At 41.4% G+C, this 12,342-nt stretch overlaps 1 long non-coding RNA gene across 2 annotated transcripts in view; it reads right to left on the bottom strand.

Annotated features, from left to right (window-relative positions):
• LOC139583067 (uncharacterized) overlaps window positions 1-12,342 on the bottom strand; it is a 67,176-nt gene that overhangs the window by 31,460 nt on the left and 23,374 nt on the right. For both annotated transcript variants that reach the window (XR_011676475.1, XR_011676476.1), the window contains exons 3-4: window positions 11,090-11,231; window positions 10,715-10,800 (exon numbers count right to left, since the gene is read on the bottom strand). This is a non-coding gene — a long non-coding RNA (uncharacterized lncRNA). The remainder of the gene's footprint in view (window positions 1-10,714; window positions 10,801-11,089; window positions 11,232-12,342) is intronic.

Below are 12,342 nucleotides of genomic sequence, written 5' to 3'. Positions count from 1 at the left end.
GGGCTTCCCTGTGCTGCGTTCATGGCCATTAGGGATAGCTGGCTGATTAAAACCAGTGTTTTGTTGATGCTGAGACAGTTATTATTTCCCTTTACAAGAAAGGTAAAACAAACATCCCTTTTAACTCCAATTGCTAGTTCGTGTTCCTAATTTTACAGTGGGAGAGTGTTATCATCAATGGAACGGTGAATACCTGCTGGCCCAAACCCGATGAGAAGCTGTCATCTTATCTGTATTAGGTAATAATGGAACAGTTCCTTCCCTTTTGCCCAAGTGGGTCAGAGGTATGTGAGAATGAACCGTTATCATAGAGAGAGAGAGAGACAGACAGGATCCCTCCGTGGCCCAGCTACTGAGCATGGTGAGACATCCGCTAGCCTTTCGTCAGATCACTGTAACCATTTATACATGGGCTGACGGACTAATCCCTTTATCAAAACTCTATATTTTACCATCTACCACTTCAGGTTCATACGAATACCCTTTCCACTGTGCGATTAGATGTGGCATCTCTTCTTGGGTGCGATTAACGTTTTTCTCGGAGCTGCAGTAGATCCTGCTGATCCTCATGATTGACTTCTTATTAGCACCCTAATTCAAGGTAACACGATGGAACTCCATTTCAAGGGGATTAATTATTGTTGCTTGGGATTCCACTCAAAGATGGCAGGCAGCAGACTTACTGGGAGGGGGATATTTCAGGCAGGTTGCAATAAATCCCTTTAGACTGAGACATTTGTGGGATTGACGTTAATTAAATTTGAAAAACAGATAAAAAGGCCAAGATTGATAACCCTGAATAGAATCCAAATCATTGGTATGAATGGCAGGTATCAAAGGTATCAGGCTGAAGACTGCATTTATGTAATCATGACTCTTTAATAACATTTAGAGGGGAAATCTGTGATGGCTTCCTGGAAATAAGCAGGTGACGTTAAATTCGGATATAAATCGAAAAATGAGTCTCTTAGATCTTATCTCTCTACCGATTTGGTGAATATTACATGTCAAAAGACCAGTCTTTGATACCTTTTGGATAAGAGACTTATTTCAGTAATTACAAGTTTAATTCTACTCATACCCATAACATCTTAAAACCTTTGTTTACTGTGATACACTTTGAGCCGTTACCATCGTCTCAGGGAAGAAGGTTCCCGGTTTCGCCCTCTGTAGTGGTAATATTTACATTTTATTTATTTATTTGTTTGTTTTCTCAAAATAAAAAAACATTTCATCTCGAAGGCGTCGAGCTCTGCAGATAGCGCTGTGCCGGAGACAGCCCCCTATTGCGTTGTTGACAGAGGCCTTTGTACCACACCGGGGATGTGTAACAGATTACCGCCACTGGCACCGTCACCACACAGGCCATACATTTCAAATTAAAATCTCAACACACAAGAGAGGTCACCCAAGGGTCAGCTGAATGTTTTCGGTTGATTTTGTTTAGGATGACGGATGAAGAATTCTTATTTCAGCACATATCCTCATTGGAGTGGTTTTTTTGTGGTTTTATTCTGACAGATGGGCATCAATGCAAACATGTAGGTGGTATTGGTAATCTTTGTATTTATTCTAGACATGGGACCACGAACAAGACATCTAAAAGAAACTTATTTCAGAGGTCTGTATGTCTTCATTTTGCTCAGTACAAAGATGTGTTCATCTAACATGGAGTTTTGTTCAATGCTTCCCGTTAGTTCAGGTCCTGTAAGCCCTGTGAAAGGTCAGCTACAAGCAGTGGGCCACACTCTAGTGGGACAGAGGGAGGGAGTCAAATGAATGAGTCTTTTACCGAGGTGAGTTAGCTAATTTGTTGGCATACAAGGTTGGTTGAAAAGAGATGTGTTTGTTAATGAGCAGCCGAGACAATTTGTCCTGATGATTAAGACTGTATCCCCTACAGTTCCTGGGTCCTAGGTCAGCCTTTCACTCCTTGTAATCCCACTGGGAGCGTTTGTTACTCTATTTAAGCCAGGTTCTGACAAGGGGATTAGCCCGTGTAGGATTAATCACTTTAAAAAGATAACTTTTAATGAGTTTTACCTCCCTTAGACAATTGGCATAGGATGGCATCTGTGTCACATTCTAAACATCGACAGTGCTATTGTACATTTACTCCTGAAAAGAAACAAGATGACAGTATAGGGATGTAGGTTTGGGGTTTAATCATTTTGTGCTTTGCATTGATGTCTACAACTTATTTCATCTATGGTAGCCTCCCTCTAACCAAATAGATAAATGAGACATTGATAAATTGTCTCTCTTATGTGTAGATCACTTTGAAACATTCCTATGTTGTTTCGATGCATAATGTTTTAAAATGAGAGGGTTGTTGCTGCTGGATGACGTGATTTACCATGAGAAACAACTTCGGATCAGCTTGAGGTGTTTTTGTACCGTTCAACGTGTTGTCTCAACCCTGTGTGTGTCACTGTTAAACACTTAGTCGCGTTGTGTCAACACCGTAATGAAAATGATCACATAAAAACGGACACGCAAACAAATAACGATATTTCCATGTAATACTACTAACATAGTGACAGCCATTCAATAGTGTCACAAGTCATCACTTTAAACAGACCAATCGTTACGGGGACATGCACAGAATAGTACATTGATCAGTTACAATAGCTATACTGGTTAGAGATGGATGCAAAACTGCACACAGTTGGGCACATTGCGTGCAGTGTGAGCTAATTCAATTGGTAGTAGAGGCATGTGAAGATGTGCGTGTGCAGACAGAGAGGGCAGGCTAAACTGTCCCCTGCAGTGTGTCAGGCTCCCAGTAGGGGGAGTTAACTTGGCAGTACCACTCCACTATCCTCAAATTGACAAATCTGCAGTCAAAAGGCTTCTAAATAAGTCATGCCGAAGTTTGGACTTCAGGGGCCTCAGTAACTGCTGATTTTTATCCTTTTAACCGTTAAGAAATTGATACCGTAAATATATGGAGGCGTTATGCATTTGCTGTATTTTATTCATCTATGAAGCAGTGCAAGCGACCATCTACCTTGCTACAACTGCTGAATGTGTGACAGGTGAAAAATCGGCATAATATGTCACGCTGAGCAACGCAAAGCTTGATGTGTGGACACTATAAGGACACTGTGAGAAGACGGATTTGAGAACACGTCTGTTTGATAACACTAGACGCTTTGAAATTGGGACGTTGTAACAGGAAGTATTGAGATGTCTGAAAAGAATTCTGACAGCCTAATCAGTCACTGGGTTAGATGGAGATAAGAAACGAGGCAAGTTTGACACACAGAACATCTCTCATAGGAACCATCCTAATATCATTTTCTGCCTCCCAGCCTCTGAAAGAGGATTCAATAAATACGTGACGGGAACTAGAGAGAAAAGAATCTGGTGGATGAAAATCCACCATCTCCAGAGGAAATTAAGTAGGTCTCAAGATGTATATAGGGACCTGCAAAGAGTGAAATATACACGCATATACATCCAACGCATCATAACTAATCTGGATCTCTTATCTGATTCTGGAGATCGAGAGAGTCATCTACATCGAACAGAAGACAAATCCCAGATCCTGGCTCCTTAAACAGAAATCGCAAACATTTCATTTCCGCCCAGATAGAGCCCAAGTCATTTCAGAATCAATTAGAGCTGGTGCCTGCACCGTCCGTCCCATGTGTTAAGGGGATTAGCCGGTCACTTGCTCAGCTGCACTCCGCTCTGCCTGATCTCTCAGTTTTACATGGTGAACAGGCTCGTTTCACACAGCACAGCGGCTGAGGAGGAGGCAGCTGCGGCAACAGCAGATGGCAAATAATAACCGTTAAAGCGAGCCCACTCCTCTTCTCCTCCTTTCCTCTTATAGACAACCACGCAGACACAAGGAATGTCCCCCTTAAAGATGCCAAGGACAGAGTTGTCTACCCAAAGGTCTCTAAACGCGTACCTTTATTACATCACACATTTTATGTTCAGAAAAATGTGTTGTGAAAAAAGGATTAGGGGATTACAGAGCTGTGACACTCGTCTCCAAGACAGAGAGGGTCAGGAGTTCAGCGCTGCCCAGGGCTGCCGGGCCTGCTCAGTCCACTCCAAAGCCTGGGCTGTGATGCTGTGCCAGTGTGACTGGGTTGCCCACAAGCCTGCCAGATTGAAGTACTCTGTGCATGGCAGGAGATAAAGAGATCCTGCTGTCTGGTGATAATAGAAGTGAGTCCTGTCCTGGGCCTGACTGGGATGTCCAGACTCCCCAATACAACTCCCACGCACCCATACACGGTCAGCTGAGTGGCCAGAGCTATAAATCCACCCCAAACTTGAGAAGTGAATCCAACAGAAGTGAATGCCTGTCTCTGTTTGTGGTTTAGCTGCCTCACCGACACAGTGGGTTTACACTGGGCTAGTGACCTGATGACCAAAACATGATCTTGATTAATCCCACAGCACGCCCCCCCCAAAAAAAAACCAAGAAAAACTGGAGAAAAAACACAAGCAACACTTGCACTTGTCTTTTCTTACTTGCACTGATGTTGTTGATAGCTAGTTTATTGAGGATTTTTTGTTGTTGCTTACTATGACTGATGTGGTTGTCTCACCTAGCTACTGTATCTTAAAATGAACGCACTAACTAAGTCGCTCTGGATAAGAGTGTATGCTAAATGACTCAAATACAAAAAATACGTCAAATGTACATCATTTCCAGATCTTAATTCCTGGGCTTTTTCATTGGCCAACAAAAATCCATTCTGGTAAGAGGAGTCTTTGTTTTCATTATATGTGGTGCTATAGTTGGACAAGGTAGGCTTATTTCTACTTTTCATTCTTTCACCAATAGACATAAAATGCTTTTTATTTTATTTTAAAGGTTATACCCAAGGAAGTTTGTGTGTGATGCATGTACGCTGAGGGCTAAAATCAAAAATATATCCACAAACCAAATATACATTTTCAATGAGTCAGATGCATCTGCAGGTTTCATATATTACATAATCTGAGCTCTGTGGTTGCCAATTTATGAACCACTTTTTATCTAGTTTAACAGTCATTTCAATTGCAAAGATTTTCAGGTTTGGTTTTATCTGCTCAAGGGCAAAACTGGCACAGATGTATGGTACTTTAACCATGTGAACTCAAATGGCCAGAGGTTCTTTGAGTAGGAGGCTACTATTGATATGGACACTACAACTCCCAATTCTGATGGATTTTCCTTTTGACTTGGTATTGACTGTTTCACATAGTAAATGGGTACTCTGGGGACATGGATGTGTCCTGTGAACACAGCATGAGTTTGTTCAACACCCCCTCTATGGCCCCATGGGGAAGCCCCTTTTACCAATTGAAGTCAAACACAAAATCACTGTAGGCTACTGGGGGATCTATTTGAAGAGAATAGTACCTAGCATATTTGAGAAAACAAGGGAGTTATATTGCTCTACATAGCCCTGCTTACTTTACCAGCACGCTGTAACAATATTATGCATATTGAGTGTGAACATTGCCTGCTTCTTAAAATGTCCCCACGTTGCGTGATGAGGGTGAACTCATTCGTCTCTGGGAGCAGGTTCACTCAGTCGGTTGAGTTTCTCTATCCTGGCGGCACAAGGCGTGACCGAATTGCAGCACCACTCGGAGCAGTCAATTAGCCGGCAGTATTTTGAGTCAGTCGCCATGTTGCTGTGAGCTTCGTTACTGCTTTAAATCACTGCTCTGCCAGCTGTGCTCCGAACCTTCAGCGGGCGGAGGACTCCCACTCTCCTTTCCTCTGCAGGCCACGAGTTACAGAACGAACCACAGCACTGCAAACGATGTTGCGTTCTCATTAATACAACTTAACCCATACGCCTCAAAGGGACTTCGTCAATTCCCATATCTAAATATTTTTCGATTTCATAGCTGTGTTTTACACACACACACCTTTATTTTGCTTGGTGTCCTTTCTGAAGGTTGTGACGGCCACCCTGTACTTTACTTCTGACTGAAGCCTCATGCTAGTATTTTAGCCAATCCAACTGTCCATCAAACAGTAGCAGAAGCTGCTTACTATTCCTCTCATCTAGGCATTAATAGGTTAAGTAGCTGTTTTGGCTGGAGGTAAGGCTTAAATCCCTGAAAAGCAGCAACCACCTGCTAGCCATTGTTACCCTCTGGCAGCCTAAGGGACCCATTCAAAATGCCAAGCTGCCAATGAAAACGTGCCTCCACACAGCGAATCCAAACAAACAATGACACAGGGATCAAGCCCGGAACATTAAACCCTGCAAAGTAAATGGTAAGTGGTACAGTATCTTATTATCTACCTGCTGCTACTTTACACTGAGCAATACCACTTCCGTAATCTGCTTATATCCGAGGGGAAATGTCTTAAGCTGCACAAGGGGAGCAAATTAAAGCTTTTTCCCATGATCCCCCAGTGTGTGTGATGCCCTGGCTCGTATCCTTGGAGATCCCTGTGTAGATTAGTATTCAGACCTGCAAACACAACCTCTCAGTGGTGGAGGCCTCTTTCAATCTCACATCCAATTCAGCTCTACACCTAGTGTGTTCCTGACCTTACTCAGTAGGTAGACGGAAGGCAGACAGTCCAATGGAATTTGAAGTTTGCCAGACATTAATTGAATGAAAACAACTGACTGGACCACCAATGACTTCAAAACGCTCAAGTTTGGTGTCATATCTACTGCAGCACTTGTACCATACATGTAGTATATCCTCATATATTATGCAAATCAGTATTCCATACTGCCCATGCATGGACGTACCTGCTTGCTGTCGAAATACCTCTTAGAACGACATTCATTGCCAGTCTGTGTGGTGCTCACTGTGTGTTCGGTCTCCTTAAATAAAAGTTAATGGCTTCATAAGTCATTAAAAGGTTGGCTGCCCATGTCACTATCAGTGTAATCTGCTGTCACCACACACTGCAGCTTAGTAAACAGATTTATGCTTTGACACGTCAAGTCCAAGGAAATGGCGGTGTCACCGCAATCTGATCGGCCCAACTTCAGGCACTCAAGTGGCTCGTATCGGCTAATGGAATCGAATAGCTGCTACTGTCAATACGCTGCCAATGTTTGAGATTATCTTCATATTATAGGGACATGTTGGCTGGGTTCCCTTGATAAGAATCCCCGTACTGGTATACGCCATCACAGGGAGACAGCATGGGAGATCACATGTAAGCCTTTCTCCTTGAAACCCTAGAAACAGACGATGGATGTACAGTGCAACTTTTGTTAAACCATGCAACTTTGAGGAAACCCAAGAGCCTTCAACTTCTCCAGGCAGCGCAAAGAAACTCAAAGACCATCCGACCGAATCAAAGCATTTACGAGAACATACACCACAGTCTAACTGAAACTGTGTAATATTACCATTCACTATTATCTCCGTCCCTTTGTTCCCTTCCCTCAGCATCCCTGCAGGTACGGTATATAGTAACGTAAACAGTAGATCCAAACAAAAAGGGCCTATAGAGTCTAGAACGGTAATGAATCCATATACAGTATGAATGCCACAGTTCATTCCGATTGACCACATCCAGGCTGGATCCCCAACACTCTAATGTGAATATTAAGTCAACTAATTGGATTTGGCTCTTAAGCCTCTTCCGCAAGGGGACAGAAAAAAAGTCATGGACCATCTCTGTATCGCAGTCAGGCCATGGGAATAAAGTAATTATAGTAATTGAATCCAAATTGCATGTGTGTTAATCTTTCAGGGGGGAAAAAAGCTCGACTGTAAACCTGCATATAAAACCAGAGTATTCGGCAACAATACAATTAATCTGTAAGTGGCCATTTGTGAACTGAAGTATGGATGATCAAACTATTATTCCTCGATAACAGAATGAATGAGTTGTATGTATAAAATGTCAGCTAGTGTGAGTTTTTCTTGTTAAAGATGAACCATGATGAGCTTGGGAAAGTGAACAGCACGGCTCTCGTCTTGCGTAACACAGTGAGAAATATTGTGCGGAAATTAAACCTGAAGTTAGATCAAGTGTGGGTGTTGTGTTACATTCAGTGACGTAATGCTGGAAGGGTATGCTTATCACACTTACAGGGCCTTCGGAAAGTATTCACACCCCTTGACTTTTTTCACATTTTGTTGTGTTACAGCCTGAATTTGAAATGATTTAGTGACACTGGCCTACACACAATACCCCATGTCAAGGTGGAATTATGTTTTTAGAATTCTTTACAAATTGATACAAAATGAAAAGCTGAAATATCATGAGTCAGGAAGTACTCAACCCCTTTGTTATGGCAAGAGTAAAAATGTGCTTGATAAGTCACATAATAAGTTGCATGGACTCACTCTGTATGCAATAATAGTGTTTAACACAATCTTTGTACCCCACAAATACTGTTATCTGTAACGTCCCTCAGTCGAGCAGTGAATTTCAAACACAGATTCAACTACAAAGACCAGGGAGGTTTTCCAATGCATCGAAAAGAAGAGAACCTATTGGTAGATGGGGACAAAAAGAAAAAAGCAGACTTTGAATAATCCTTTCAGCATGGTGAAGTTATTAATTACACTTTGGACGGTGTATTAATACACCCAGTAACTACAACCATACGGGCGTTCTTCCTAACTCAGTTGCCGGAGAGGAATTAGACCACTCAGGGATTTCACCATGAGGCCAATGGTGACATTAAAACAGTTACAGAGTTGAATGGCTGTGATCGGAGAAAGGATGGACAAACAACGTTGTAGTTACTCCACAATGCTAACCAAATGACAGAGTGAAAAGAAGGAAGCCTGTACAGAACAAAACTATTCCAAAACATGCATCCTGTTTGCAACAAGGCACTAGCGTAAACTGCAAACATTATGGCAAAGAAATGTACTTTATGTCTTGAATACAAAGCGTTATGTTTTGGGTCAAATCCAACAGAACACATCACTGAGTACCACTCTTCATATTTTCAAGCATGGTGGTGGCTGCATGTTATGGGTATGCTTGTCATCGTCAAGGACTAGGGAGTTTTTGTTTGTTTAAAAAGTAACGGAATAGAGCTAAACACAGGCAAAATCCTGGAGGAAAACCTGATTCATTCTGCTTTCCAACAGACACTGGGAGACAAATTCACCTTTCAGGAGGACAATAACCTAAAACACAATGCCAAATATACACAGGAGTTGCTTACCAAGACGACGTTGAAAGTTTGAGTGGCCGAGTTATAGTTTACACTTAAATTGGCTTGAAAGTCTATGGCAAGACTTGAAAATTGCTGTCTAGCAAACAACCAACTTGACAGAGCTTGAAGAGTTTTAAACATAATAAATGGGAAAATATTGTACAATACAGGTGTGCAAAGCTCTTAGAGATACAGTTGTAAATCGCTGCCAAAAGTGATTCTAACATGTATTGACTCAGGGCGTTGAATACTTATCTAATCAACATATATCAGTGCTATATTTCGTTGAAAATTTCTTCCACTGACAGTATTTTGTGTAGATCATTGACCAAAAATTACAATTAAATACACTTTACTCCCACTTTGTAACGCAACAAAATGTGGAAAACAATTAAGGGGTGTGAATACTTTCTGAAGGCACTGTAATTCAGACAGATACTGCGCTAAGGGATTCAAATGTCAGTGTACAATCCATTTTTTACATAGTAGCATATGATGGTATGGGTTGACTGACACTAGGCTGTTTCCTACCCTGCTGTGAAATTTTAAGCAAGCTGTGCAGTTTCAAATGTATGTAATATAAATGCTACGTGTGTTATGTTTGGAAGATGATAATAATAATAATAATAATTATAAGTACTGAAAAGTTTACTTTTGCTAGCTAACAGTTTTGTAGACTCAAGAGTTCACCTACGATGAGAGAGTCAGGCAAAGTTGAACGGTCATATCTTTCTCCCACAGCTCAATTCTCATTAATGTCAATTTCATAGTGCCAGCCCGAGGGGGGAAGTCCTTCCTAATAATATATACCACTTATTCAATACACTTCCTCACATCAAAAGAGTCTGTAGATAACATGAACTGTTTATCCATAACGACTGGAGAACAACTTTTGCCCTTTTGACTGGAGGTAGTCGCAGTGTCACATAGACAGAGTACAAATGAAATTGTTCATTAAAACATGAGCGTAGGCCTATCCTTCCTCCTTGAGTTGAAAAATACTTAACGTTGAGAGAAAAACTGAGCTGAATTAAAAACAGCACATGAAGACCTGATGAAAGCGATGGCGGCTGAATATGGTTTTTAAAACAATATGAGCATTGTCAATAAGGTTATCAGGTACAGTATTTCTGTAACCCATAAAAGCAAGGCTGCAGTAATAATTAATTCTCACTATTGTCATCATCCCTTCAGCAGACACACATTGCCTCAAGGTAAATAACATGTTAAAAACCTGCAATGGAATGCGGTTCAGCGTTCAGTCTATGACAAGTTCGTGATTCAACTGAAGTCTAGAAAATACTGGGGTGAGTTTCAGGCCAAGCATAAATCTGTTCTTTGTGTGTGGGCTCACACTGCACTGTGGTAGCATGTAAAAGAACCTCAAAGCCACATTCCTCTGACACTTTTAAGCTCCATGTTGCTCTCTTGCTGTCCTTTTATATCCCTTGTGCTTTTAGTCAAGATACATATTTTGACAGCAAAACCCGCTGTGCTCTCCAACTTGGTTGCCATGGACACAGTAAAAGTTAGGGAGGGTAGCACGTGGTGCTGTCCGTCTGACATTTATCCTGTCGGAGAAGGATCTGACTTACTGGGAAGAAGTTTTTTCCCGCAACCTGCGTGGCTCCACAGGGGAAGGGCTGTGTTGATAGGAAAAAGCTCTCTGAGCAGCACCTGGCTGGGAAACAAAACTGATTTAGAAGCAGCTAACACCAGCAACACAGCTGAGCCCCGCTTCACAGGTCACACAAAAAAAACAAGCAGAGTCGCAATAAGACAGCAAAGATCGTATCAAATCACCTTTCTATCTCAACTAGGCACTTCTGATTTTAATGGTGCCTGGTAGGGTTGAGCAGTATCCATATTTCCATACAGTTATATATATATATATATATATACACATCAGTGTCTAGTTTGAGAAACAGACGCCTCACAAGTCCTCAATTGGCAGCTTCATTAAATAGTACCTGCAAAACACCAGTCTCAACGTCAACAGTGAAAAGGCGACTCCGGGATGCTGGCCTTCTAATGTACTTGTCCTCTTGCTCAGTTGTGCACCGGGGCCTCCCACTCCTCTTTCTATTCTGGTTAGAGCCAGTTTGCGCTGTTCTGTGAAGGGAGGAATACACAGAGTTGTACGAGATCTTCAGTTTCTTGTCACTTTCTTGCATGGAATAGCCTTATTTTCTCAGAACAAGAATAGACTTTGTTTCTGGCCATTTTGAGCCTGTAATTGAATCCACAAATGTTGATGCTCCAGATACTCAACTAGTCTAAAGAAGGCCATGCTAACAATTGCAAAAGGGATTTCCTAATGATAAATTAGCCTTTTATAATTATAAACTTGGATTAGCTAACACAACGTGCCATTGGAACACAGGAGTGATGGTTGCTGATAATGGGCCTCTGTACACCTATGTAGATATTCCATTTAAATAATCTACCATTTCCAGCTACAATAGTCAATTATAACAATGTCTACACTGTATTTCTGATCGATTTGATGTTATTTTAATGGACACATTTTTTTCTTCTTTCAAAAACAAGGACATTTCTAAGTGACCCCAAACTTTTGAACGGTAGTGTGTATATATATATATTTATACACACACACACACACACACACACACACACACACCACACACACACACACACACACACACACACACACACACACACCGTATTACCGGCAGTGCGCATAAGGGGCACCATTTCTTTTCAAACTAAAATAAATAGGCCTGAGGGGTATACTGCAAAGCAGGATCAATGAGTTATCCTGCTGACTTCTATAAACAACCAGAAATAACCACTTATTTTATGGTTCATTAAGAAAGCTAAACGTACATATGTGTTTTTGGTTGTTGAGTCAACTAGATCATGTCAGTTTCAAGCTTATCTTTCAAAAAAGATGTCAGAATATTTAGGCAAGTTAGATGGCTAACTCCTCCTTTGTAGATACCCCTCAGCTGCAAAAAATGTATTTGGCACAATTTAGATAGTTAACTTGGCATGCACTGCCGCAGCCCACAAATATCATTTGACAATGCTGTGTGTTTACATAATTGCATATTTAATTGCTACCTTGCTGAATCCCCTGGCAGTAAACTCAATCCAATAGGAAATGCTGCATATTGTATCCCATTTCCAAGGCTTTTAAGTGGAGACCTTTTTTTTGGGATTGAATCAAGACAGATTGAAAGGAAGTCATCTGGAATAGGTT

This window comes from Salvelinus alpinus, chromosome 8 (assembly GCF_045679555.1).
Source record: "Salvelinus alpinus chromosome 8, SLU_Salpinus.1, whole genome shotgun sequence".
NCBI lineage: Eukaryota > Metazoa > Chordata > Actinopteri > Salmoniformes > Salmonidae > Salvelinus > Salvelinus alpinus.
Note: the sequence above shows the minus strand (reverse complement) of the source record. Positions and strands in the feature narration are given on the sequence as shown.